This window comes from Pituophis catenifer, unplaced genomic scaffold (genome assembly GCF_029215685.1).
Source record: "Pituophis catenifer annectens isolate HBS135680 unplaced genomic scaffold, rPitCat1.0.hap2 SCAF_1, whole genome shotgun sequence".
NCBI classification, from domain to species: domain Eukaryota; kingdom Metazoa; phylum Chordata; class Lepidosauria; order Squamata; family Colubridae; genus Pituophis; species Pituophis catenifer.
Window position 1 is genome coordinate 203,520,549 of NW_027256881.1, and position 25,223 is coordinate 203,545,771.

Sequence of the window (25,223 nt, forward strand, 5' to 3'; positions counted from 1 at the left end):
TGCTAAGGTTCCTATTGCATGGTGCACAACGTGATACCTATTAACCATTTTGGCATGTCAATTTTTTCAACTTTCGATTTCCAAACATTAGGGGTGCTCAAACGTTGTGACATGCCTTGGGGATTGCAAAAATGTTTTGGCTAATTTGATATAATTTAAATATGCTTGGTGAGTAACTCCATAAATATCACAACTTTTTAACATTTTGTTGATTTTTTTATAACAACCTTGGAAGCAACTCAAATAGAGCCTCATAATAGCCTCACTTTTCTCAATCTGGATCACATGCACTTCTTCATTTGGAAATGTGTTTCTGTAGAGATCCATATGAAAATCATCTGAAATATAGGGCTGAGTTCCTGGATCGGTCTATTCTTGCAGGCATGTTTATTTTCTACCAATAGAAGAGAATATTTGTAGCTCAGGGTTGAACTGTAGGGGCCTTGGTGCTCTCTGAGCTTGGTCATTTTTTTGTAAACAACAGCTTAATCAAGGAACCACCAATGAACTGTCTGCAAGAAAACTACCAAGCTCAGAGAGCACCAAGGAATCCACAGTTTATTTTCTCTTGGAAAATTGTCACCTTTGATTTGTCGTGCTTTGCCGTCTCAGCCAAACCTAAAGAAAACTATGGCAGAAGTCAGGCAAAGATTTCCTCACTTGGACACGCAGAATGACACATGCAAAGCTACAAACTGTTATGGGAACCTGTATGTACAGGTAGTCCTTGATTTGAGCCCATAATTATAGTACATATGTCATGACAGTCATTAAGTGGGTCACTCTATGACTGTGCCCAATTTTATGACCTTTATTGCAGTAGTCATTCATCAAACCCATTGATCACTGGGGGGTATTTTTTGCTGGAAATCGTAAGTAAATGCTGCTTTCCAGGGGAAAAAAACATTGTAAATTGTGGTCTCATGACTACAGGATACTGCAAATGGAGATAAATGCAAGCCAATTGCCATGTGCCCAAAATGCAGTCATGTGATTATGGAGATGGGTGGGTGAATGTCAGTATTTATTTATTTATTTATTTATTTATTTATTTATTTATTTATTTATGTCAAGTATGTATTAGATAATATATATAAGTATAAGCATGAATTGAATACATAAAATGGATTAAAGAGAACATTAGGATAGGGACGATAGGCACGCTGGTGCGCTTATGCACGCCCCTTACAGACCTCTTAGGAATGGGGTGGGATCCACGATAGACATTTTAAGGTTAAAGTTTTGGGGGGTTTGGGATGAAACTACAGAGTCAGGTAGTGCATTCTAGGCATTGACCACTCTGTTGCTGAAGTCGTATTTTCTGCAACTGAGTTTGGAGCGGTTCACTTTAAGTTTGTATCTATTGTATGCTCATGTATTGTTGAAGCTGAAGTAGTCATTGACAGGTAGGACATTGTAGCAGATAATTTTATGAGCCACGCTTAGGTCATACCGAAGGCGGAATAGTTCTAAGTTTTCTAAGCCTAGAATTTCAAGTCTGGTAGCATAAGGTATTTTGTTGCAAGCAGAGGAGTGGAGGACTCTTCTTGTGAAATATTTCTGGACACGCTCAATTGTATTAATATCTGATATGCAGTGTGGGTTCCAGACAGATGAGCTGTATTCAAGAATTGGTCTAGTAAATGTTTTGTATGCTCTGGTTAGTAGTGTAATATTACCGGAGAAGAAGCTATGGAAGGTTAGGTTTACAATACTTACAGTGGGCTTTGGCACTTAGATCATTTGATATGAGTACTCTAAGGTCCTTGACAGAGTGAGGGTCATCTACAAGATCGTGTCCATTCAGCTTGTATTTTGTGTTCTGATTCTTTTTGCCAATGTGTAAGACAGAGCATTTGTTGATTGAGATTTGGAGTTGCCAATTGTTTGACCATTCCGACACAAAGTCAAGGTCTTTTTGAAGGGTAGCAGCATTGTCGGTGGTGTTAAATAGTTTTACATCATCAGTGAAGAGAACACAGTTGCTTATAATATGATCGCAAAGGTCATTTATGTATAGTATGAAGAGTGTTGGTCCTAGAACACTGCCTTGGGGGACACTGCTATTAACAACAGGATTTGATAGGGCACTCCCTATTCTGACCACTTTTGTTGTCTGTTAGACAGGAATGCGGCTATCCAATTATGTAGGGGTCCAAAGATGCCATAGGATTTTAGTTTTAGAAGTAGTTTGTCATGTACCACTGAACTTTACACTGGCTTTACAGAAGTCTATGTAAATTGCATCTATTGCTTTGCCCTGATCGAGATTTGTAGTCCATATGTTTTTGCAGTGTAGAAGTTACAGATTACAGGATAATTTTTTTTTCTGAAACCAAATTGTTTAATAGAGAGTAGGTTGTTTGTTTCTAGGTGGAGGGTAATGGATTGGTTAATGATTGATTCCATGACTTTGCAGGTGATGCAGCATAAAGAGATTGGTCTGTAATTTTCAACTAGGCTGAAGGCGTTCATCAGAACTTCAAATGCAGATAGTCATAAATTGAGTACTATCTGCAATGGGTTTTTTAAAAAACATAATTTGTTCACAACACACACACACACAGAGGTCTACCTATCCATCCATTCATCCATCCACCCATCCATCCATCCATCTACCTATCTACCTATCTACCTATCTACCTATCTATATACCTATCTACCTATCATCTATATCTATCTACCTACTTACCTATCTGTCTGTCTATCTCTATCCACCTCCACACAGCTTTCTCCCCTTTCCTCCAAGGCAAACCAGCACAAAAGAAATTAATTAACAGCTTCTAATTAAAACTAATGATGACTAAAAATGAGATCCTCGCTTATAAGACGTATAGATTCTCCCATCAACATGTAGCAACCAGTCTTTCTCACACAGAAATTACCCACCCTACATCAAAACATGCATGACCTCCTTCTTTCCTTCCTGTAGCAGAAAAAAAAAAAAAAGAACAGTGCCAAAATGGGCTAAAGGGAAAGGAAGGGATGGGACAAAATTGGAGGAGGAAGGCAAGGCAAAAAGATAATCAAAGAGGACAAGACAGGAAAAGGAAGGGAACTCCTGTTCCTATGTACAAAAAAGCTTAGATTCACCTGGCAAACAGCCCTCCCTAAGCAACAGATGATTTTCAAAGGCATCCATGTTTTTCGAAGGCATCTACATCTACAGATGTTTGTACCTCCTTGCTTCTTTGTTCATTTTTATTTTATATTGCTGAATATAACCCTCAGCTCAGTTTTTGTGCTTGAGTAGGAGGAACCTTCAAGCTATACAATGCAGCCTGTTGCATTTGATGTATACATTCTTTAAATGACTCTATTCTCCCATATACGGCAAGCCTGCCATGATTTTAAACTCTGACAAAGGCAGATTGGATGAGGTTATAACAAGCAGCCTTCCAGTCTGCTCCCACTTTTTAAAAATTCCCTACTAAGGGAAGCTCCATCTCTGTTACCTTTCTGGCCCGTGTATACTAAGGAGCTTTCAGCAATTATTTTGACCAAAGTTAAAGTTAACTAGAATGATTATTTCTTATTCATACATATTTGATAACATCTGTATACATTCTAGCTTTATATGTAGAACCATTACTCCTACTTTTAGAGGAAAGATACCTTGTTTCCCCGAAAATAAGATTCTGTCTTATATTTTTTTGAACCCTGAAATAAGTGTTTGGCCTTATTGCCATGTGCTCAAAAGCCCAATTGGGCTTATTATCAGGGGATGTCTAAGTTTGGGGGAAACAGGGTAGGATAACAGAGAGCCATTTTGATCTATTAGTGAATATTTGATCTATTAATGAATAGATCAAAATGGCTCTCTGTTATCCTACCCTGTTTCCCCCAGAATTAGACATCCCCTGATAATAGCCCCTGACACCAGGCTAGAAACTGGAAGGCCATGGATTCTAGTTCCGCCTTAGCCATGGAAGCCAGCTGGGAGACCTTTGTCCCTGTTACTCTCCCTCAATTCAACTCATCTCACAATCCTGTTTTGGGGAAAATAGGAGGAAGGGAAATCTGTTGGATATGTTTGCCACCTTGAGTTATTTGTAAAAATAATAAAGGTGGCATGCAAATAAATAAATGAAACTAAACTTGAACACATAAATTTGATTTAAGAGCTATTTCACCTTTCCAATGATTTTTAATGACTGAGAGTACCCCACTCTTCTGCTGAAATGAAACACCGTGAACACATGATCTCCCAGGGGATTTAGGATCTTATGTAGAGCACTGGATCACAATAAAAGGCTACAACTCAGAAGCTAAACTGGGTTGGCCCTGGTTAGCACTTGCATGGGAGGCTGCATGATCATTGGTGAGGAGAAAAGGCTAGCAAATGATAGAATCTTATGTGATGACATGGATGCACCAATTCATTTAGGCAACACTGCAGTTTTCTGTGGACATTGTTGCACCTGGAAATTCCCAGCTATGCTGGGAAGTTGGGGGGGGGGAGAGGGAACAGAAGAGGGCAGTGGTAAATCACTTCCATTACGCTACTGAGAAAACTCTGGGAATGTAGTTCCTAGGAATAAAGCTAAACTGGAAAGCACCTTTACCTATTAGTCTGTTGATCTTTGTTGTATGAAGGCTGGACTGAGAGATGCTGTTCCTCACAATGAAATTAGTTTCAGGTGGTGGTTGAAGCAAGCTTCTTTAACCCGTTGATGAGTTTTTGTGCCTTTGCTTAAGAATTGCTTTCAGTAAACCCTGAACCTTTCTCCTTCTTCTGAAAAACTGATCACCATAACAACAAATGAGACACTGGATCTGGAATCTCAACATCCTTCTATGAAATCAGGAAACCAGTTCTGTAAAATAAGAATAAATGCCCCCCAAACCCCACTATTTTTCTTTCCCTCAGACTATTAGCTCATTTCCTACTTAAAATCCCATTTTTGTATATGTATACATCCTCAATCTACCTTAATGGGAAATTTAGACTGAATGTAATCCATGTGATTTTCATATATTCACGGAATTACATTTCTTCTGTGGACATTTTTCTAACTCAATCACTAACAGGTGATTGCCACCTGTTAGTTTACTAAACAGGGACAATTTTGGGTGATGAAATTATATAGGGTGGTTTTTTTGTTCCTTTTCCCCAAAAATAGAGAGTAGAAACTGGGAAAAATCCTGGTAGAGAACACAGCTAATGGGTTATTTAAGAAACAGAAGTGATAGCAGCAAGGGGTCAGTGGGCACAAACTCTGATCCACATTAATGTTTCTGAAACTTCTGAGAATGATTTTGGAGGAGACAGATTAATAACAAATATTAATTTTGTAGAACCAAATCAGGAGGGGAAAAGCACAGGATGGTAACAATGTTTTAAACCTCCGGGTCAGATTTTATGAGACATTTAACAGAGAGCTATGAGTCAACCGTCTGCTTTTATTTCCTGTCTAACAAAACAGTGCTCTGGTATATTGACTTTGCATTAATTTTCTTCATAGCGTCAGATAATGATTAACTGGAAGGTCTCTAAATTACTTTCAGAAAAGAAGCTGAAGCCCTGAACAATAATGAGGCTTTTAGAAGAGGGATAGTGAACATGCACCATATTCCCTCTGTGGGTTTTTTTTTTCCTTCTATTTATGTACTTTTGAGAGCTATTCCCTGTGATGAAAAATGGGTTATTATGCTGATATAAATTTGCCTTATATAATTTATAACGGAAAGTCACCAGTGACTTTTTGTTCTAATAAGAGAGGGCACGTGCTTGAAAGACAAAAGGGTGCATATGATTTAGGATCAGGAAGACAGATAACAGAGAGAAACCTAGGCATATAAAAATCAATCATTGGACGAGCATTTAAAAGACCCAGTAATTATAACATGCAGTCTGAAGCAGTATATAAATCATACAAATACACAAACAAATCTAACTCCAAAATCTTTCTTAAAGAAATTGATGTTTTTACAAGTCCCAGGCAGATGTTGCCTGCCAGTCAAAGTGAACAGAAAATACCTTCTAATGGTCTCTATCCAACCATTGAGAGGAAGGATGGGGAGGAGCCCAGAAAGTCGACACTTTTGTAGAGGGGAATCCTCTACCCATGGAACAGTTTGCTAGCCCCCCTGCCCCAAGGCGAGAGTGATTTCCCTATCAGGGCTCGACTTGGCAATTTCTCAAGGTCATTCTTAACAGATGTGATTGTTCTTAGAAGGTTAGATATTAGGTTTTATTTTATTGTTTTACACTGGCTACACTGCTGCTGTCTGATGCACACTGCTTAGAGTTTCTTTGAGACTGGAGTAGTTTATGTCTTTCACAAATAAATAAATGCACAAACTCAAAATCTCAGAATAGGGTAAATTATAATACTATATATTTTTAAATATAGGGTTCAACCAGTGGAAATTAATAGATCTGTTAATTCTGTATCTATCCTCTCTCTCTCTCTCTCTCTCTCTCTTTCTTATCTATCTATATATCTGTCTGTCTGTCTGTCTGCCTGCCTGCCTGCTTGCCTGCCTGTCCGTCTGTCCGTCCGTCCGTCCACCTATCTATCTATCTATCTATCTATCTATCTATCATCTATCTACCTCTACCCTGTTTACCCCAAAATAAGACATCCCCTGATAATAAGCCCAATTGGGCTTTTGAGCACATGGCAATAAGGCCAAGCGTTTATTTCAGGGTTCAAAAAAATATAAGACAGGGTCTTATTTTTAGGGAAACACGGTATCTATCTATCTGTCTGTCTGTCTGTCTGTCTGTCTGTCTGTCTGTCTGTCATCTGTCAAGTATATATCTAAGTTTGGCATTAACTATGGGCTATTATATTTGGAATAAATTCAAAACAAGTTGTCCCAACAGTTGACCTTATCTTTCTTTTAGGAAATGGAAAGTATTTTTAGGTATTGCTGAAGTAAAAGATTTAAGCAAGACTGGATTGGCCCATGGCTGGTGTTTTGTTTTTTTTCCCCTGGAGTGCTAATATAGGAATTGCAGCTGTTTTTGGTTACAACTGTCTGCCTACATCGTAGTTTGGGGTGAACTGCTTTCCTGTAGTGGGCACATTCCAAATTCCAAATACCAATCCCAAAAGATCTTCATGAAGGTCCTATCATAGCAGGGAAATTACTTTTAAGTACTTTTTCACAACCTTTGAAATATTACTCTACAGTTCCTCAAACTAGAACGATAAAGTAATTCTAGTCAAACTCTTGCAGGGCATCTGATTGGAAAATATTTGTTTGAGTTCTTGACTCTCCTTATCTTCAGACCAACACAACTTGGCATACTTGATTTTTTCTCTTTTCATGGGTCCATTTCATTAAAAAAGAAACTTCTATTCATCTAGACAGAAATCCATAATTATTTATTCCTTATTTACTTATAAAACTTTCAAGGCCACCTATTTTAAAAACGCAACTCTGGGCCTCTCACAACAACAGTAGAAACCAAAATCAACAACAACAACAAAATTAACGTGATTTAAATGTTAACATTAAATATTTGTTAACGTTATCATTAAAATAACTTTATTTTAAATTGCTCTAATTTATTGAAGGATTTGCAAGTGGGGGAGTTCTACAGAGAAGTAGGGCGTTGTAACTAATTCTCAGTTTTGAAGAAGAAGCAGATGACCCTCTAATCCAAATCCATTTGCCTACTTCAAAAAAGGAGTGACCGAATAGCATTACATTTAGTAGCAACCTAGATAACCTATGACCTGTTGGGTCATTGTTTCAGAGATGTTTCCTTACCTAAAAAGAAAATGATCACAGGTTGGCAAAAAATCAGCTGGAGCAGAAGCAACTTCTGATTTAGTGTTACTTCCTTGTTGAATTTCCTTCCTTCCTTCCTACCTTCCTTCCTTCCTTCCTTCCTTCCTTCCTTCCTTCCTTCCTTCCTTCCTTCCTTCCTTCCTTCCTTCCTTCCTTCCTGAACTTAGAGGTGTAAAGTTCACATGAAAAAAAAGTTTAAATCAATAAACAATATTGAATTTTTAGACTCAGTTACCTGGGAATCTTAACCAAACTCAGTGGGATGTAACTTTTCATTGGAAATGAATAGAGCTGTACATTTTTTCAGTCATTGCCTACATACTTGGTATTTTGAGCACAAATATATACTCTTGCAAACAATGAAATGAATGCTTCACCAAGAGTTTGAGTGATAAAATTGGTAAACTGCAGGAGTTCTGAATGGATGTGAGAGCACAGCTAGAAAAAAAGAAAAACTCATAGCATAGCAATGTAAGCCTGAGAAATTGATAGACTTGCCTGAAGATAAACAAAACATCTGGATAAATTATCCATGTATAACTTTACCCATTTAAAGTATTTTAACTTTGGAATGCATACTAGATGTTCAAAGCTTCCTTCCTTCCTTCCTTCCTTCCTTCCTTCCTTCCTTCCTTCCTTCCTTCCTTCCTTCCTCCCTCCCTCCCTCCCTCCCTCCCTCCCTCCCTTTCCCTTTCCCTTTCCCTGGCAAGTGTGTGGCTGCATTCATGTAGGAGAGGGTAGAAGGGAGTGCACAAATGGCTAGCAAGGTGTGTGAGTGCAGAGTGTCTGCACCATTTCTTCATTGATTTCCCCCATCAATGTCTGGGAAGCTGTCAGTTGAAAATAAGGAAAATCATGTGGCTGACTGCAGCAGCGCTGAACAGCAGCAGTAAATCAGTGCTGAAGCAGCCAAAAAAAACAAAAAAAAAATCCTCAAATTTCATTCCCTTGAGAGTAATGGGTCTCAGCATTCTTTAAATTAGCCCATTTGAGGTACATTTATTGACAAGGTTTTACCCTGTGATGCAGCATTTCACCCAACTGAAAGTTGCAAAGCACCAAACATGAGAGTTTTAGTAGTATACTGAACAACCCAATGACCTGTTAGTTCATTCTTCTTTCTACATATAACATAGGTTTGTACATGAACCTTGTGTAGACCCCCAATGAAGCCTCCTCGTCAGGGCCGGATTTAGATGAAAAGAGGCCCTAGGCTATTCCACTTATGAGGCCCTTTCACCTATAGTGAAAGTGTAATTTTAATTTTGCTAACAATTTGAATGTAGGCCCCTCTTGATCTTGAGGCCCTAGGCTGAAGCCTAGTTAGCCTATAGGAAAATCCAGCTCTGCTCCTCGTCCTCATCCTCTGACCTGCGGAAATGCCTTCCACAGAGGGAGCGGCAGCTCACAAAGAAAACTGCACCCTACTTTCTACTCTGGCATGTCCCTGGGAGGATATCTTCCTCAGGAGGAAGAGAACTCACCTATCAAACATTAGCACACCCAGCCAGTAGGCATCCTGGTCACTGCCCTAAAGAGATTTCAAATTTCAGCCTCGGTTCCAAAGCAGTTGTTCACCCATTGGGCCTTGCCACCAGCTGTTTGGGTGCAGGGGCCAGGGGGAGGCAGAAAAGCAGGCAGGGATATGTCTCCCCCATTTTTCCTTGCGTCACACAACCTATGGGTTGTGTGAAGTGTAGTCAGAAGGCATGGTGGCACTGAAGCAGCCACAATTTTGCCAAATTTCAATCCCACAGGAGTCATGGGTCCCAGATTTTGGATATATTCTGTAAATTAGCACATTTGAGGTACGTTTATTAAAAAAATATTGGTCCTTGATGCACCATTATGCCTAGCTGAAGGTTACAAATTATCAAACAGACACAAGAGTTTTAGTAGCATATAGATAGATAAAAGGCAGGGCCGGATTTTCCTATAGGCTAACTAGGCTTCAGCCTAGGGCCTCAAGATCAAGAGGGGCCTACATTCAAATTGTTAGCAAAATTAAAATTACACTTTCAATATAGGTGAAAGGGCCTCATAAGTGGAATAGCCTAGGGCCTCTTTTCATCTAAATCCGGCCCTGATAAAAGGTAAAGGTAAAGGTTCCCCTTTACATATGTGCTAGTCGTTCCTGACTCTAGGAGGCGGTGCTCATCTCTGTTTCAAAGCCAAAGAGCCAGCGCTGACCAAAGACGTCTCTGTGGTCATGTGGCCGGCATGACTAAATGCCAAAGGCGTATGGAACGCTGTTACCTTCTCACCAAAGATGGTCCCTATTTTTTTACTTGCATTTTTTACGAGCTTTCGAACTGCTAGATTGGCAGAAGCTGGAACAAGTAATAATAATTTTAATAATTTCTAATAAAATTATTTATTAGTAATTATAAATTAATTATTTATTAAGTAACGGGAGCTCACCCCATTACACCGCACTAGGGATTCGAACCGCTGAACTGCCGACCTTTTGATGGACAAGCTCAGTGTCTTAGCCATGTCCCTATACATCAATAGATAGTACAGTATTATTATGACTGAGCATGACAAAAGCTGCTGATACCAAGCAGGATCCCAAAGGAAGAGTTGCTATGTGAGAGCTCCAGATTTGGTTTGGTTTGGGGTTTTTTTACAGCATCATTTAAAACAAGAACAAATCCAGCTCTGACTACCATCTTTAGGAATGTTCATAGTTTTGTCCACCTGTGTGTGCCAAGGAAACAACCCTCTACCCCAAAAGAGATTTCCATGTATTCTCTTGCGAGATCATGTCATAAAAATGCTAATGGTTGGTCTAGCCATACAGCCCATGGAATTTATCCAAGAAGCAAAATAAAACTTTGAATTCAGTCACAGATCAAAGTTTCCGATGGTACACATAGCATATTATTTTTAAAAAATAGTATATCCTTGAAAAGAAAAACTCAAACAGAGAGGAGGAGTTGCAAAGTAGGTTAGAAGCAAAGGTTTTATTCATTCATTTGCTCTGGACAGCTGCAGTGAGTAATATGTTATTATATAATATTTCTTCCTTCCTTATTAATTAAATGGATTTATATCCCACCTTTATTTTGTATAACTGAAGGTGATAGTGAATATAATGCTTCCACTGGCTTTTCTTTTCTTTTTTTTCTTTTTGCCTCTCACTGGTGATAAAATTTCACATTCAAAAGGTTTTTGCCCATTGCAGTCGTAATTGTTTGGTGCAATATTGTTTTCGTGATTAGGGCATTAATACTTAAATTTGCAGTGGTAAAATAGATTAGGAAACTGAAGGGGGAATGGAGGGGTCCTTTTAGTAATTACAGTTCTTTTTCAATGATGGCCATAAGCCAGTCGCTTTCTGCATGTTTTCTCTTTTGAGAACCAACCTTTTTTCACATGGCATTTTTAGTATATTTAGCAGTTGACTGTTGGCTTAGAATGTTGTTTGATGGTGGCCATTTGGCTTTCCAATGCATTGTTTATGTTTAGAATATTGTATGAATGCAACCATTTTTGGCTTGTTCAATAAAATCACATTAAACCTTTGGCGAGATGGGTAGAATATAAGTTTATATAATAAAATAAAATAAGTTAACTATTACTTATTGCAGCAAGTGAACTTGATTTATAGTACCCATAGCTCTTATAGACTTAAGTGTTGGGAGAAGTAGGTATATGGGTACTATATCTTATTATGACACCGGAATATTGTTTAAACCTCACTACTTATTAAGCAAATGGTGCAATATACTCCATGTGCATTACTTTTGAATCCAGTTTTTAATGGTGTGAATTTTTTTTTTATTCTCAAATAGGATATACATTATGAACCCAAAAGAAGAATCTTAAGCATTCCTAGAATGAACAAATAAAAATTTAAAAATAAATTACGAATATTTTTTTCCTTTTTATATACCCATATTTTTTGCTCCATAAGACGTACTTTTTTGTCTCCCAAAAGTGGGTGGAAATGTCTGTGCATCTTATGGAGCGAATATTGCCAGAGCCCCGCCCATCCACCAGCCCCCACCCTTTGGCTGTTTTTGGCCTCTGCATGTTCCGTTTTTGGCCTCCATGCACCCCGTTTTTGGCCTCCATGCACCCCATTTTTGGCCTCCATGCACCCTGTTTTCAACCTCTGCGAAGGATGTGTGTGGTTGCATGTGGAGGCCAAAAACGGGAGTGCGTCTTATGGTCAGGTTTTATGGAGCAAAAAATATGTAGCAGGGGTGAAATGTTCTCGGTTCGGACCGGATCGCCCGATCCGGTAGCGATGGAGGTGGGTGGTTCGGAGAACCGGTAGCAAAAATCCCAGCCCCCCTCATACCCTGATCGTCAGAGGCTTTTTTTCTTTTAAATGCCTCTGACGATCTAAGCTGAGTTGCCTGATCGTCAGAGGCATTTAAAAGAAAAAAAGCCTCTGACGATCAGGCAACTCAGCTGGGATCATCAGAGCCTTTTGAAAGCATTTTTTTACAACCTCTTTGCTGAAGAGATTGTAGAAAAAGTGGTTTTAAAAGTTTTTTTAAAAAATTGGCCACGCCCACCCAGTCACATTACCCCCTCCACCAAGCCACGCCCACAGAACCGGTAGTAACAAATTTTAGATTTCACCACTATTTCATTCACCATTTCACAGACTTTTAAGTTGAAGTTGAATGTTTAAAACAATTGTACAGTTTAAGACTAAATGTTGCTTAGATTCTTGCCTTTTTACCACAATTTAAAAATAAAACACGTATGATCTAGTGGTGTGCAGTTCAAAGGAAGGAATTGCCCGTACTTTTCAGGAAAAAAGCTTGCAGTGAAATGTATTGATTCAAGTTATTTGGGGTTCCAGAGTACCCAACTCGCACCTGTCTATGCATGTCTGGTTTATCTCTATGTAGTTGCAGGAAGCAATGCAGTGTTGGTGAATGAACTAAACATTTGAGATAAAATAAAGGTCTCATAATCCACATTTTCAGCGTTTTGCTCATTATGTATATTCAGTGAAGGGGGTATCTTCTGTGTTGCTATCAACAGAAGCAATTTGCAGGGATGGAAGAAAAGCATCAGTTCCCCTTCCTGCAGTCACCTGCTTCTCTGGGGATATCAGGGGTTTTCGGGGAGCAGGCAGGAATGCCAGCTTTCATTAGCAAAAAGCCACTAACACGTTAGATTGCGCCCACCATGTGCAATGGATTGTGAAATTGGCTATTAATAACTATTTTGTTAAGTTTGTACTAAGTTGAGTTTGGCTAGCAGTAAAATGATCGAAATGGACTTTAAAAATGACATAGTTTATGAATGCTGTCATGTTCATAATTACAAACGTGTGGTGTGAAGACAGTGAGGTCTGGACAGGTTTTGTGTGTAATATTTAACCATACACAATGAATATTTGGTTAATATTCAGACTTCAGCTAAACCCTGAGAAGACAGAGTGGCCATGGCTGAGAGTTCTTTTGTGTTTAGGAGTTTATCATCTTTGGTCTTGGATGGGGTTACACTACCCCAGACAGACCCAGTGCATAATCTGTGGGTCCTCCTGGATTTATGGTTCCTGCTCAAAGAGCCAATGGCAGCCATGGCTAGGAAGGTCTGACTCTGCATTCCCTCTGCCAGCAGTTTGATCCTGACCGGCTCAGGGTTGACTCAGCCTTCAGTCCTTCTAAGGTCAGTAAAATGAGGACCCAGATTGTTGGGGACAATAGGCTGACACTGTAAACCGCTTAGAGAGGGCTGTAAAATACTGTGAAGTGGTATATAAGTCTAAGTGCTTTTGCTATGTTGTCATGCAGTTATTAAGTGAATCTGGCTTCCCCCATTGACTTGGCTTATTGGAAGCTGGCTAGGGAGTTTGCAAATAGTGATCACATGACCCCAGGAACAGTGGTGAAATCCAATTTTTTTTACTGCTGGTTCTGTGGGTGTGGCTTGGTGGGTGTGGCATGACATGGCTTGGTGGGCATGGCAGGGGAAGGATCCTGCAAAATCTCCATTCCCACCACACTCCAGGGGAAGGATACTGCAAAATTCCCATTCCCACCCCACTGGGGCCAGCCAGAGGTGGTATTTGCCGGTTCTCCGAACTGCTCAAAATTTCTGCTATCGGTTCTCCAGAACCTGTCAGAACTTACTGGATTTCACCCCTGCCCAGGAACCTGCAATTGTCATAAATACATGTTGGTTGCCAAGCGCCTGAATTTTGATCTCCTAACCATGGGGATGCTGCAACAGTCACAAGTATGAGAACCAGTTGTAAGTCACTTTTTTCAGTGCTATTGTAACTTTGAACAGTCACAAATGAATGGTTGTAAGTTGAGGACCACCTGTACAGCAAAATATAACTTTCCACTTGCTAAAATCTCTCTTTCAGCAATCCCCTTTATTTTACTTGGAAGCCCCTATATAGATATTTTCCTCCATGCGAAGAACTCCAAAATTAAAACATGGAAGAAAAATTATTTGCTGTAATATTTCAGTTAAATTTCTTTTTAAAGGGCCAAAAATGTGCATTCCATAGAATAAGTTGAAATTAAATGGTCCTCAGGTAGGAAAGTTTGACCATTATTTACTTATTTGATTTCTATAGCTGCCCATCTCAGCAAATGACTCTGTGTGGCTCACAGTTCAAAGCACCATAGAATCCATTAGCATCATAGACCATCGTTCGATGCAGAATTATCTCATCCTGGCTCATCTCTCCTTGTTTGCTAAGTTTGCGTGACCTGCTTATTGACAGTTCACTGAATCATGATTTAGTGAACTAATTGAATTTTCTGGGTTTACGCCATAGACTGAGCCATAAACTAACCACATGGGCTTGGTTAACGCAAAACATGAAGTAAAATGTGGTTGGCTACTTTGTGTCTCGCTGTGTTTATTAACGTAATGATGTACATCATGGTTCAAACCACAGAGATGGCTCCTTCCTGAAGTTCTTTCCTGCAGCACATAATAAATGAGGAAGGAGGCTCTTTTCCTAGACGACATTGACGACTGCCTTACCAAGTTCAGTTGGTGTCTGGCTTGTGATCTTCAGTCTTTATCAACATAAGGATGGCATGATACAGAGTGTTATCATGGGTTCTGTAGTTTTGATTTACTTCTTAACCTGCAAATTTCCTTGAAGAAGTTAAATTCTTCATCAGCGATTTTTTTTTTTTACATAAAAACGTATTAAATCACTCCTTTCATCAACAAAGGCAGTCTCAGTGTGGTGTACCTTAAATTACAATAATATTACAATTAGCCAAAAAAACAAAAAACAAGTACAATCAATTGAGATGAAAATAATTAGAGAATAATGTAGTGTCACTACTGTGAGGTTCAGTGAGCATCCGAATATTCTTCCATTTCAGCAGGTTCCGGTTGACAAGGTGTAATTACTCATCTTAGCAGAGACCAAGGGGTTCCATCTTGGCTCCTGCTGGTTTATGATAACTAGAAGGCCCTTAAAGAAGACGGCATAGAAATGTGATGATATTGTCTCCCCTTATTTCTTTCTCATATGTTTATGGCCTTCTTTTCCAAAGAAACATTCTGTTTTGCTATTTGTGAATATTCGTTTCTTACCTTCAAAGTGCAGCAAATATACAATCAATGAGTAAATCTAATGGTCTGTAACCTAAATGGAGAAGGATGATGGAGCAAATCGTTTTAGTTCAGTTCTTAAAAATTAGACGTGCCAGCCAGCAGATCTGTTCTCAGGGAAGGGATGCATGGAACTTTCAACTTCTATCATTGGGCTAGAAGGTCTTCTCCACGGGAACCCCAGATCAGTGGTGAAATCCAATTTTTTTTACTACTGGTTCTGTGGGCGTGGCTTGGTGGGCATGGTGTGGCTTGGTGGGTGTGGCTTGATGGGCATGGCAGGGGAAGGATACTGCAAAATCTCCATTCCCTCCCCACTCCAGCCAGAGGTAGTATTTGCCGGTTCTCTGAACTGCTCAAAATTTCCACTACCGGTTCTCCAGAACCTGTCAGATCCTGCTGGATTTCACCCCTGCCTCAGATACACTTGGGGGGGGGGGGTGATTTCCAAAATTCCCAGGCAGTATAATGGAAATTATTATTTCCAAGCCACTTTAATAAGCCAATAAAGTGGAAATAATCCAATATAAGGGAAATATAAGGGAAATATTTGAGGGGCTGCCACAAAGAAGAGGGGATCAACCTATTTTCCAAAGCACCAGAAGGCAAGACAAGAAGCAATGGATGGAAATTAACCAAGGAGAGAAGCAACCTAGAAGTAAGGAGAAATTTCCTGACATAACAATGAAACAGCTTATCTTCAAAAGTTGTGGTTGCTCCATCACTGGAGGCTTTTAAGAAGAGACTGGACAGCTACTTGTCTGGAATTGTATAGGATCTCCTGCTTGGACAGGGAATTGGACTAGAAGACTTCCAAGATCCCTTCCAACTCTGTTATTCTATATTCTGTAACTTGTCAAACTAGGGAACTGGTCTTTTCTCTTAGCAATAACTAGTTCAGCCTTCTTCCTCCTCCTATTCTGTCTCTTTATTATATAGGCAGTCCTTGACTTATAACCACAATTGAGCCCAACATATCTGTTGCTAAGTGAGTCAGTTGTTCAGTAGGTTTTGCCCCATTTTGCAATCTTTCTTGCCACAGTTGTTAAGTGAATCACTGCACTTGTCAACTTAGTAACATGGTTGTTAAGTGAATCTGGCTTCCCCATTGTCAGAAGGTCACAAAAGATAATCACATGACCCCAGGACACTAAGTCCATCATAAATATATGCCAGTTACCAAGCATCTGAATTTTGATCATGTGACCATGGGGATGCTGCAACAGTCATAAGTGTGAAAAATGGTCAGATTCACCTAACAACTTTTTGCAGTGCTGTTTTAACTTCAAACGATCACTAAATGAGTGGTTGTAAATTGAGGACTACCTGTACTACTACTACTACATTTCTTGATCTACTAGTAGGTGTGAAGCTAGCATTCACTCATGATTTGTAAATATGTAAACCAACTTTGCTGGCTGAGGAATTCTGGGAGTTGAACTCCACAAGTCTTAAAGTTGCCAAGCTTAGAGACCCCTGATGTAAACAATGTATAACCATTGCTGGAATAGCTGTGAACAAATGTTAGAAGAGGAGCTTTAATCCAATCGGATAGCAATTCTCCCTGCAACTTGCAAAGCAATAAGTTGATGGTAAACCATCACAAACATGTTTCCTAAATATCCACAGGAGGATGAGGATGTGTGTGTGTGTGTGTGTGTGTGTGTGTGTGTGTGTGTGTATGTGTGTGATGAAACACAATGAAAACTCCTCACTTTCTTATGGAATGTTGCAACACAAGCATGCAACAGTGAAGCTGAGACAACGATGACATGATGCATGCTTTATCACTGTGGTATCGTCATCCAAATTTCAGAATTTCTCCAAATCTCACTGGCATCACTAATTTTTTGTGATCTCATGTGGGATTGCAACATGGTTTTTGTATAGGAGAGTGTTTGTGGGCATGAGAGGGTGCTCAGGACCCAAAAACGCTTGTCAGATTTAACTGAGTGGATGCCCAATTTCTGCAGATTTGGTGCTAAATATACTTCACACTTATCTTCATTATCTGTCTACTGACAATGATGAGCTGCTATTTCATTATAGCTGAATGCAGGCAAAACTGAAGTGGCTTGCAGGTTTTGTCATGCAGAGATAATGTTGTTGATGGGAGTGTATTCCCCAAACACAGAGATTTATTGTTAGGGGGGAAATGGCTAGTGCTGTGTGCTAATGCCAGTCTCGAGACACGTGAATTAGACTGTGTTACTTATATGTAACTGCAGCCAAGTCCCACTGAAATAGCTTGTCTTACTTTTGAAAAAAACAACAACATAGAATTATCTGTATCTAAAATTCCTATCCCAATGAACTAGTCATTCTGAGAATGGGCAATACGTAAATTTGATAAACATACAAAATCTACCTTTTGTAGTGTCAGCCACTAAAGTTGTCACTTTCAAAGGGTTATCTCCTTTCAAGGGATTTCTTAAAAAAAAGCCCTCAAGGATTAAATTTTAGTCCTGGTATGCCCTCAAAATTAGTCCTCAAAATTTTAGTCCTGGTATGTAAATGAATTGAACCTGCCTATCTGATCTACATTTATAGATCAGAAAAATTTCTTGCAAATACATGAGATATGAATAAGGTATAGGCCTTCTCTGTACTGAGTCACACTTTAGAGAAATTCTGTCTCTACAGAGGTACATTTCAATAGCAGGTGAAAGGAGGTTTTATCCATCAAGCCTTTAGTTCAACCTGATTATGGGCATCAGGAGAAAAGAATAGAACATTGTGTGATCTAGTTTTATTAGCATATTGTGTTCTGCCTTTTTTTTCGTCTTCTTCTTCTTCTTTACTGCCCACCTTCCGTTGGGATCAGAGTAGATTAGAAATGCTCTTAGTAAAGAATGAAACAAATACATGTGCATAGAGCCAAACTGCAACTTACCTTATTTACATGTTGACTTTTAAAAGCATACCTAACCAAGCTACCCTTATTCTGAAGGAAAGGTAGGTACAAAGACTCCGATCCAAAATCAGATAGAAGGTCTGCCCCAGATTAACTGTGTTAGTCTACGGTGGTCAAAGATTGGAAGGAATATAGTTGCACTTTTTCTAACTCACTAGACTTATCAAAAGATGCACAGAGTGACTAGATTGATGCAGAAGTTAAATTGGTGTGAGACAGGACAGGAGAGGGAAGGGAGGTGAAGATAGGGTATGATGATTTCAAAAAGCAATAATTCTAGGAATGAATGGGCTTCCTGCTTGTAAGAGAAGGAGAGCCATTCTCCCATTGTGTCCTCTGAGGTGCCATGTAATGCTTCCAACATTCAGTTCATGCTCTACATAACTGAGACTTGGACAGGAACTCCTAGTTTCCCTTCCCTTCCCTTCCTTTCCCTTCCCTTCCCTCTGGAACAATATACATTCAACCAGCAAGGGCAATTTAGAATGCAGATCATATACATCTAACATTAACAATCTCTTGTAATCATTTACACACAGTGCAGAAGCACTAACACACAGAGACACACTCATACACTCCTTACATATGCACTTTAACTTTCTTGCCCCACCCACCCAACCATGCCTGTCCCAAGTCTGCTTGGATGATTATCAGCTTGTGTATATATTAAGACAAGAATATAACATCACAGTCTTTCCTAAAAATGTCAACAAATGTAGTTACCCCTCCAGGCAACAGTGCAAGAAATTATTTGAAAGATTTCATAAACCATAAACTTTGTTCCTCCATAGCTCAGGTACTTTCTTCTACAAAGAGAAGAGATCAAAACATACTGTACTGAAACTGTGGCCAATCTTGTAAGAGCTGGTTTGATTTAGAAAGCAGGTTTAAGGCTGCTTACAAGAGCAGAGACGAATAATTTGGGGGTGCTGTCGGTCTAATAGGAGGCATGGGAAGAGATGTTCCTTATTTCTTTATTGCCATTTACTGGTTGCCTGGAATTTTGCATCCCAGACATAGAAGAAGGATGTAGTTGTTTGCTATCTTGGACACTTTCTCCTATTTTTATTTAACTGGTTTAAGGCACCCTACATGCAGCTGCTAGGGGCTGATCGAGATCACAGCATACCAGAAAGGGGGCATTTAATCCCTTTTAATCTTTTGCTGAGATCCTGATGAAAAACATTCTATTGTATTGTCAAAGCTGTTGTTTGCATTGGGAGGAAATCTCACCAGCACCAAAGACTCAATATCTCACCTAGCTTACCCCTCAACTACCTGATTTGCAGCTCGTTTTGAATGATGAGGCCAGAGAGATGGAATGAACAACTATCTCTATTCTTCTGTATTTTGAAAATTAAAAAAACAAACAAACTATCAGGACCTATTTCTAAAGAAATTGTACTTTTTTAATCAATGGTCATAATTTTATTCCTTAACGAGTTTTATATGCTCTCCTTTGTATGCTGTTTATCATTCACCTTAGATGAATAGAGCTTTTCCCCATTATATACACAAATTAGGATAAATATTTTGATAAACTGGGTAGAGATACATACTGTATATACAAGCATTTCTTTCCAGTTCTTGCAACAAATGCTTAACTATCACCAGTAAAACATTCTTTTTATTCTGTAGAATTATAAGTGAAAAGTGCTATCATTGATTAAAGTTTGAAAAACAGTGCTATTCTCTCTTTAAAAGTAAACCTCATTAGGTGCAGTGAGATTTCATTTGAACTATATGTAAACAGTTAAAAAATTTTCAAGTATAACGAAGTCTCTAACAAGCATCCTTTCTAGTTTTGCTTTCTTGTCAATTGCTTGTTTTAATTAATCGGCTATATATTTTATTCTGTAAATTGCCACATATACAGCACTACAACTGTTTCCGAAGTTGTTAATAAAGCTCTAGTTTATCTGCTTTACAATGAATCAACCAGAGCACACTTTCAAATCTCATTTATTTTCCTGAAAGAAAATTGAGCACCTGGTCAATGTTCTCACATTGCAATTAGTACTTGAACAAATAAACATTCCTTTTTAGAAGTTTAATGCATGCAACCTTCTGCTGCTTCAAATGGTGTTGAATCAATGAATAAAACAAGATCTTGCTTGTTGGGGAAGGTACAGGTAGCTCTGGAGATCAAATACTTTAAAAAGACATGCCTTGAGGATATATTTTTGTCTGGTTTCATCTCACACCTGATGTCTGCTTTTTCAGATTCTGATTTTTTTTTTCAGGGTGTTGATTTGTAATAGGCAGAGTGGCTGCAAGCAATATGTTGTCTTTTTGCTGTTGTGCTGTTTTTAGTAATTATAAATATCACTTGGGGCAATTTTGCATCACTACTGAAAATGTGTGGCACAGGCATACTGTTAGCAAAGCAGGTTCAATCAAGCTTGCAATTTGACCCACAGACAGGAAAAGTCCATATTATTGTTTCTGATTTTTCACACTTAAAAAAAAACTTTCTCCTTTTTAGCTCTTTTTTTAATCAGCAGTGTCTGGTTTTTGTTAGGAACACAACCCCCCAACTTATATATTTAGGGGGAACATAATCTATAGGCATTCGGTCTTTTTCAATTATAATCAAATGGACCTGTTATCTCTCATCAATGGTCATGTTGACAATGATGATGAAAACTGTGTCTAGATGATGTGTTGACAATGATACGTTTAACAGTGTCTGGAGGAGCCCCTCTCGCCATCCCTTAACTGATTCCTCACTCAAATTTGACATTTTCCCCAAGTGATAAGAAAATAGATATATGTTTGAAGAAGTTATTAGTGATTTTTTTGTTGTGGCACACTAGACCTTGTGAGGAGTCCAGTAATAGGTGGGAAATCTAATGTGACAATCTGCTATTGGAAGCAACTCGGATGCTAAGTTTATTCGCCCATCTTCTTCCCTAGATGGAGAATTAACCTAAGCAATAGACTTCATTCTTCCTAGAGTTTATTCCCCACTAACTAGAGAATCTTATTTCTTGTTAATTAAAAATGGTTAAATTAAAAATAGTTTCATTTAACTGACACAAAACTAAGTCAAACTCCCAGCACTCTGTTTATCGTCCTCCAATATAATGAAATTCATACCACCAAAATTGGGGGGGAAATATAGTAATGCAGTTTTTATTTTAGTTTGAAGTAAAATAAACATGACATGGTAAACACAAAGAAACCATACCCATTTCCTTAACACACTACCATATCAATCCAAATGGATTGAAATTATGATGCCAATTTTGCCACCAAAAGTTGCTGATATAATTTAGGGGAAGCTGTTCTACAAAAGGGGCTACCCCAGAAAAGGCCCGTTGCATAGCCCCACTAGTCAGTCTAACCTTTGTGGTGAATGAAACAATAGGGCCAGTATATCATTCAATAAGATTGTACCATTTACTATGAATGGCATCACTACTGAAAATGTGTGGCATAGGCATACTGTTAGCAAAGTTGCAGAGAATCTCGGAAAATCAGGTTCAAATCCCCTCCTCAGACCTTTGGATAACCCAGAAGTAGTAATTCATCTTTCAGTTTAACCTACCTGCAAAAATAAAATGAACAGTGAGGAAAAGATTACAAGCATCACCTTGACATGGAAGAAATTTGCTGTGTAAAAGAATAGATAAATAAGGTTATATTAAATTACTTAGCATTTTTCACTTATCTTAGAGAAATGAAGAATGGTTGATTCATTCTTCACCGTGGATTTAAAGTGTGACCCCTCATATTTAGTTTTGTGGGAGGAAATGAAATGGGGAAAAGAGAATGAGAAAGCCTGTGGATGAACAAAGGTTTGTCTGATCATCTTGTAATTTGTCCAGAATATTTGCTTTATTATGAATTGCCCAGAAATCATTGTGCCTTGAGATATATGATAGACTGCAGATATAATTAGGGATGAATAAATGAATGATCAAAAACTAAGCAAGTCTGATGGATGATGCTTTGAAGGGACTTTCACAGTAAAGCTATGTAAGCTATGAGTCTTGTCATGACACCAATCTTCGACTCATTCCTACTCTGACTCTATAAAGTCAGATACCACCAGCCTGTTAAAGCATGGAGAGCCATGTCATCCAACGGGCCCCAATCTCTGATTTATTCAGGCTTCAATGGGTGAGTCAAGAGCAATATTATAGGAAAGCAAGTTTAATGTGATATGAATAATTTAAACAGAATTGTGATAAAAGAATTGTTTAGAGGTTAATATAACACATGAAGTAGAAGTTGTAATAGCAGGTTGTCTAGGAAGGAAGTAGAGCTCAAGAAGTTTTCAGAATAATGTGATCCTTTAGATCCAAGACAATTTACTGGATTCACTTCTGGAGAAGTTTAAAAATATGCAGTGTTTGTTAGAGGATCAGTCACGAAAAGTATGAGGAGCAATAACTCAAATGTTTATTTAGAAGTTGAAAATCAAGTTCAATCCTTGGTCTCTATAGACAAAGACAGGGGGGGAAATTGCCGAGACGTTGGAGATCCTGCTGTTTAATAATATTAATTGGGTAAGATGGATTCATTGTATGACTTTGTATTAATGCTGATCAGCACAATGTTTATCTAGAAGTAAAGTTGTTTTTAAGAACTTTGTTTATAACATATTTTCATAGATGTAGAGTAGATCCACACACTCTGCTTGATCATTCACCAGTATGGGCCACTCTCGACAACTCCTCCTCCCTCTCCCAGCGCACTGCAAAATCATCCTTCTTTTGTGGTTTCCAGCTCTCATTCAAAACTGCTGTTTCCTGACCCTTTCACTCTAAAGGGCATTTCCAGTGCTTTGTTTTGTTTAATAATAGCCCCAATTTGGATTAGGTTTGCCTCCAGAAGTTGTGTGTGCTCCCTCACTGGAGATTTTAAAGAAGAAATTGGACAGCCATTTGTTTGAAATGATATAGGATCTCCTGTTTGAGGAGCGGGGGTTAGAGTAGACCTCCAAGGTCGCTTCCAACTCTGTTATTCTGTTAATGGCGAGTCACTGTGTAGCCCTTTCATCCTGGGTTTCCAGACTGCAATATTCTCTGCAATGTTTTAAATCTTGCAATTAAATCAGCAATGGCTCACATCTTCAGTCCTAGAGATTTGTGCTCCAGTTAGCCCTGATGGAAACCTTTTCAGTTTCTATGGAGTCTTCTTGGGTGAAGCATGCTTTCCTTGCTCTCCTACTCCCTGCTCACTGTTCTGTGCATTTTCTTTCTCTTTCCTCTCTTTAAAAAAGACATTTCAGCTGCCACATAGGAAGATGCCACTTTGCTTCTGTGAAGGTGATGTGCCAGTTGTCCTCGCTACAAAGCTCCCAGGGGCTTAGACAGGAATGTAGGAATGAGCTAACAACCTGCTTCCTATGGCTTTGATTCCTGTTGCATTGGAGCCAAGCAGTGCTAGGGGTGGGAGAAACAATAGAAAGGGTCTGCATTAGGGAGTATCAAAGGAAATTACCAAGACATTTCTGTGGGCAAAATCATGGGAAAACAAAGGAAAAGCACTGGGACGAGTAAAAATTGCTTAGCACATTGTAAGCCCTGAGTCTCCGGAGAAGAGCGGCATATAAATCATTTTTTAAAAAAAAAATCCCTAAAAGAAAAGGGCAGGCTCTGGTGTACTGTACAAAGCTAAGCAGGTGACAGCCAACAAGGATTGGCTTCCCTAAATGGATAGGAAGGCAAGAAACCGAGGGACAACACATCCAGTGCTCAGTGACCATAGTCCCTACTGAATACCAGCCCACTCCCATTGTCATCCTTCTGGAATCTGGCTGGACATATGCTTTACTGCAAGGAAGAGTGAATACAGCCTAACAAAATCACAAAGCTGGGAAAGAAAAGCTTCCAGGAAGCTCTCAAAATGATCACTCACCCCTTTGTCATCTTTTGGGCTCTACATGGGGCTACCTCTGAGTCCACCTGAATGCTACTGCTACAAGCCAGCCGCAGCAATGCACTCGGTCATGAGCATGTCTCAATAGCCCCATAAGGCACCACTGCTCTACAAGCAGTGTTGCTAGCTGGCTTCCAGATACAATTCAAGGTGCTTGTTACAATCATGTCATAGGACCTTGTTATCCACAGAACTGCCTATCTCCAATTGCCCATCCTGTATGATCAGGGAAAGAAGGAATGCTTCAGGACCCCTTGAATAAATAATATTGTCTATTGGCACCCCCAAAACATGGTTTCTCTGCTGAGATACCTGTCCTCTGGGAAAAGGATCCACCCCAGAGTTTCATATGACTTCCACCCAGATGATGTTCAAGAAGCCTGTAGAATCCTGGCTATTCCACCAAGCCTTGGATCACGATGGGTACTAAGCTAAGTGTACAATTCCACTTGATTGAGGACGTGCATGGTTTGTGTTTTTTTATTTTTCTATTGTTCTGGTTTTTACAATGTTTGGTCCTAGCTTTGGTATTTTTCCACATTTTTGTTAATGGCTTTGACAATGGATGATGGAAAGAAAGTCTATCCAATGTGCAAACAACACAAAACTGGGTAGGATTTTATCAATTATGTTTTAAAATGACCGTATTGAAGATGAGGATTGCGTATAGATTCCTTTTCAAAATAAAATCCCTAGAATGGAGTTCAGCTAAGAAATTAGGGAGTTTGGCTAACGTATTAAGCTTTAAAAAGCAGTAGGCCTGCGTAGGAAAACTACGTGCATTGTGTTCCAATATTTATGGGCAGCAGATACGAACCTTTCGGAGTTCTATAAAACGAATCTCTGATCTTAAAAAGAAAAAGAAAAGAAAAAGTTCAGTACTTCACCTGTGAGAATTGTTCCACCTTTCACTGCGTACCTCTCTTCCTTATAAGGCAAACCAGGAAGTAAAAGGACTGTGTTAAATTCCATAACCATGCTGCTTGCCTATCTATCAGGCTACCTGCTTAGGTACCAGGATTTTTTTGTTGTTATTGTTTCCTTTATACCAATGTAACCTTCTGTTACAGTCTTCGAAAACCTCCATAGTTTGAAAACCTTCAGCCATACCATA

The 25,223-nt window shown here is 39.0% G+C and overlaps 1 protein-coding gene across 1 annotated transcript in view; it reads left to right on the plus strand.

Annotated features, from left to right (window-relative positions):
* Positions 1 to 25,223, plus strand: part of ITGB6 (integrin subunit beta 6) — an 89,520-nt gene that overhangs the window by 16,697 nt on the left and 47,600 nt on the right. The gene's annotated exons all lie outside the window — the stretch shown is intronic.